The sequence below is a fragment of the Mytilus galloprovincialis genome, chromosome 8, assembly GCF_965363235.1.
Source record: "Mytilus galloprovincialis chromosome 8, xbMytGall1.hap1.1, whole genome shotgun sequence".
Lineage (NCBI taxonomy): Eukaryota > Metazoa > Mollusca > Bivalvia > Mytilida > Mytilidae > Mytilus > Mytilus galloprovincialis.
In genome coordinates this window covers 12,821,371-12,826,274 of record NC_134845.1, presented here as the reverse complement: position 1 = coordinate 12,826,274, position 4,904 = coordinate 12,821,371, and the positions used below count along the sequence as shown (strand labels likewise).

Sequence of the window (4,904 nt, the reverse complement as noted above, 5' to 3'; positions counted from 1 at the left end):
CAATAAGGAAAGGTTGGAATGTGTGTATTAGCAGGTAACTGTTATATATAGGATTTCATGCACATGCACCTTACATACGGTATACCACTACTATTCTGTAAATGTTTACGTAAATTTAATGTTCCTAATTAAATAAGTTTAAATATTATTTTTTTTAGAGTATAAATCACATATAACACCAATAAACACAAATGATAAACACAATATATGATACTACATGTATATAACTAAACTAAGTACTATAAGTCACATAACATTTCACACATGTATGCAATAAACCATAAAGTAAACGCATGTCACTATCATCAGTGTGAGAATATGAGAGAAAACAAAAATTTGAAAATAAAATTCACTAAGTCCTATGTGTATGTACCTAAAAGAGAAAAAAAATAAATCAGGATCAATTATCCAAAATCAAAGTGTATGTGTGTAAGTGTCAATTAATAAAGTCCGTTTCACAAAACACAATAAAAGTGTCCAAATATTTTCAATCAATGTAAACAATCAATATCCAATGTCACTATGTCTTACTATGATTTGTTTACATGTGTTGTGTATGTATAATCTATTTCACTACATGTACTTCCGGTTGACCTGACCTTGTTTACCTTTTTAGGGGGGGTAGGTCAAGTATCAAAGAGAAAAAAAATCAATAAAGTCTATCTGAGAAAAAAAATATCCTATGTTCAATCAACCTAAGTTCACAAAATATGTCTCACTGTAAGCAACAACCACTAAACATTCAATGCAGAAGTTTTCTGTCTATGTACTATACAACTTTAAATGCATAAATATTTACCACAATATTTTTTTTTCACAACACCAATTTGCTCTCAAATTATCGTTTCAGTACAAAATTATCGCAAATTACTCTTGCGGTTATGTAATGTAATTTTATATACACAAATTTAATTCATATAAACATAATTCAACTTACAATATCAATGTATTTTATTTCGTTTGAAATAGGGTTTTTCCCGTTTGCTATTTGTAGTTAATATTTACAGATGGGAACTAGTGTAACTAGTTCGGATACTGGTTTTGTAACAGTATGTACTATTTATAAGTTTGATGTTAGGTGCAGGAGGCACGAGGAAAGTTTTGGCGGTTTTTATGGGAGGGGTTTAAAGGTACATATAAAGTTTGGGATTTAAATGTATTAGTATCGAAGGTGCTCGCAGTTACGTCGGATTGAAGTTGGTCACATAGGTATATGTGCAGTTGCTGCTATGTTTATTGTACGTACAGGCGTTGGAGGCATTAGCCGGGGGAAAAGAAACGATGCGAAAGAGGAACATGTTTTCACATGACGGAGTTGAGTATAATGTTGACTTTATTACCATTCTGAAATCATGCCTGGAGATCGTATTATTAGCTAGAAGCGAATATCAATATATTTTTTTTTTTTTTTTTTTTTTTTTAAACCGTTTTACAGGTTTATGATTTTATTTTAAAATACTGCAGAATTTGGTTATATATTTCCATTCAATAATGAACCATGTTGAGTCCATTAATTTGAAAAACAAATCAGCTTTTAAGCATGCAATTTTTATTTAAAAGTTGATAGATGAAATGCTCACTAAATATTACAGTGTCCACCTTTTGTATAAAATCTGATTACTGTTTCAGTACAAAGTTCAGGTAAGAATTTATAAGACTTGTACTAGATTTGAGACATGGAAACAACAAATGTTTAAATCTTCTCCCAGTGAGATGATTTTGTCACGGAGAGTGATACGAGTTACAGATGAGTTTGAAATGGTATGTATGAAATTTATTTTATTAGATCGCTGGGAGCGATGTGATTGGTTGCACAGTGTAGTGCACCATGGACTGTTGTCGCTGGGAGCGATGTGATTGGTTGCACAGTGTAGTGCACCATGGAATGTTGTCGCTGGGAGCGATGTGATTGGTTGCACAGTGTAGTGCACCATGGAATGTTGTCGCTGGGAGCGATGTGATTGGTTGCACAATGCACCATGGGATGTTATATACTTAAATTAATATACAGAAAACAAAAGATTAAATATGAAGGCATTAACTTTTGTACATAATTAAATATACATGTATGTATACAATTGATTTGAAGATGAGACTTGTAATAATCATCATATGAACCATGTTGAGTTCATTAATATGAAAAACAAATCAGCTTTTAAGCATGCAATTTTTATTTAAAAGTTGATAGATGAAATGCTCACTAAATATTACAGTGTCCACCTTTTGTATAAAATCCGATTACTGTTTCAGTACAAAGTTCAGGTAAAGAATTTGTAAGACTTGTACTAGATTTGAGACATGGAAACAACATATGTTTAAATCTTCTCGCAGTGAGATGATTTTGTCACGGAGAGTGATACGAGTTACAGATGAGTTTGAAATGGTATGTATGAAATTTATTTTATTAGATCGCTGGGAGCGATGTGATTGGTTGCACAGTGTAGTGCACCATGAAATGTTGTCGCTGGGAGCGATGTGATTGGTTGCACAGTGTAGTGCACCATGGAATGATGTCGCTGGGAGCGATGTGATTGGTTGCACAGTGTAGTGCACCATGGAATGTTGTCGCTGGGAGCGATGTGATTGGTTGCACAATGCACCATGGGATGTTGTATAGTAAAATTAATATACAGAAAACAAAAGATTAAATATGAAGGCATTAACTTTTGTACATAATTAAATATATTTCTCTAATTCTATGGAAAATTATCCCTTTCCGAACCCATTGTATAAAAAAATTTAATCAACGTGTGGTTGCTGGTGATCTCAAAAGATCATTGGATGATTTTAAGGGTCATGACCTTTTTAGCGGACTGGATGAATCAAAATATGATAACAGGTGTTAATGAAATTGACAACTTCGTGCAATGTAAAAGGCACTCGAAGGGGGATTTTCGGTTAACAAAAAAAGAAAATGTCTTTTAATCATTAGAGAAACAGATTCTTACATAGTTACTCGTGGATTATCGGATTTATCCAATCGAGATAGTTAAATTATCAATTTTAAAGTCCGAGCCGCCTGTATCAATGTAAGAATCTATATGTATACAATTGATTTGAAGATGAGACTTGTAATAATCATCAGTTTTATATGTTTTTTCATTAAATACCACAATTTTGATTTTATTTTATCAGCAGGTCGCATTTACTATAAAACGATCAGAGTTTTAGTACCATATTGGAGACCTTATGTATGTGCTAATTATTTCCCGGATGCCAAAAATATGCAGGTGTAGGTATAAAAAGTAGCCCGTTTTTATGTGAGATAAATCGGACAGTACCAAGAGTTCAACTTGGAGAGATTTTAAAACGGTAAGCAGTAATATTTTACAGTCCGTACACATGGTACATAACATATTGAGTGGAAAACTTGTTTAATTTAAAATCGATAATAAAAATGTAACAAAGATAATAAGAACCTTGTACAAAGTCAGAGCTTCAGACATAGCTGTAGATTTTGTTTTTTGTTTTTGTTGATAAAATAGATATATATATATATTTATATGTTTAGATTTTTATGAATATAACAAAAGGATCACACAGTGTGATATGAAGTTGATGCATGTAGATCTGAGATGCATATATGTTTAGATTTTCATGAGCTATGTTGCATTGTGTAACATAAAGAATCACATAGTATGATTAGAAGTTGATGTATATAGATATGAAATATGTATATATCTATAGAGTTTAATATTTATCTGATTAAGATACAAGTACATGTATGTATGAAGTTTTGATTGTGTTCTTCTATATACAGAATCAAGGAAAACAGTTTGAGAAATTATCCATCGATTCAAGATTTGCAAAACATTTGTCTGCATAACCATCTATTGCGGAAGCTTCCGGTTCAATATGTCGTATTTGACGTTCCGATTGTCGACTTGAAACTGATATTGGTCCAGTTTAGTGGTTGAAGATTTATCTTCATTAGCAATATATCAAAAGACTTTTTATATCAGCATCTTATTCTGAACTGTTTCATTTCCTTTGTTTCGATGTTACTGCGAGCAACTAATCCTATATCTGTGTTTGTCTTGTTTATAGCCTATTGAATTAGAGATAAAATGCTTTAAATTCGGACGAGCAGGGCGAGGGAGAATTTAAATGTATTTTATTTCGTTTGAAATAGGGTTTTTCCCGTTTGCTATTTGTTGTTAATATTTACAGATGGGAACTAGTGTAACTAGTTCGGATACTGGTTTTGTAACAGTATGTACTATTTATAAGTTTGATGTTAGGTGCAGGAGGCACGAGGAAAGTTTTGGCGGTTTTTATGGGAGGGGTTTAAAGGTACTATATAAAGTTTGGGATTTAAATGTATTAGTATCGAAGGTGCTCGCAGTTACGTCGGATTGAAGTTGGTCACATAGGTATATGTGCAGTTGCTGCTATGTTTATTGTACATTTGTACGTACAGGCGTTGGAGGCATTAGCCGGGGGAAAAGAAACGATGCGAAAGAGGAACAATGTTATATGTCATGTGTTTATATAATGTTTTGATTGAAGAAATATGTACAATTTAGTAAAATAAATATTGTATCGCAAGAGAAAATAAGATGTTACTGCGAGCAACTAATCCTATATCTGTGTTTGTCTTGTTTATAGCCTATTGAATTAGAGATAAAATGCTTTAAATTCGGACGAGCAGGGCGAGGGAGAATTTAAGTATAAATCAAGAAAAGTTGTTTCAGAATTCCAATCACATGTCGATTTCTGTTTACTTTTTCTTCGTTCATATGAACCGGACGTGGCCAATAACTAGGTCGGGTGCGTTCGAACAATTTCCACCGTACGGTATCTTCAATCCAGGAATTCCAATCGTAAATATATCAACGTTGTCACAGAAATAACTCTTTGTGGGCGCCAAATTATGTAGTAGCACTATCTAGGGCTTAGTAAAC

The 4,904-nt window shown here is 32.7% G+C and overlaps 1 long non-coding RNA gene across 1 annotated transcript; it reads left to right on the top strand.

Moving 5' to 3' along the window:
• The first annotated feature begins 1,689 nt into the window (after positions 1-1,689).
• On the top strand, positions 1,690-4,425 carry LOC143085116 (uncharacterized). The gene is made up of 4 exons (XR_012981247.1): positions 1,690-1,761; positions 2,251-2,383; positions 3,136-3,312; positions 3,761-4,425. It is a non-coding gene; the product is annotated as an uncharacterized LOC143085116 (long non-coding RNA).
• Positions 4,426-4,904: the final 479 nt, after the last annotated feature.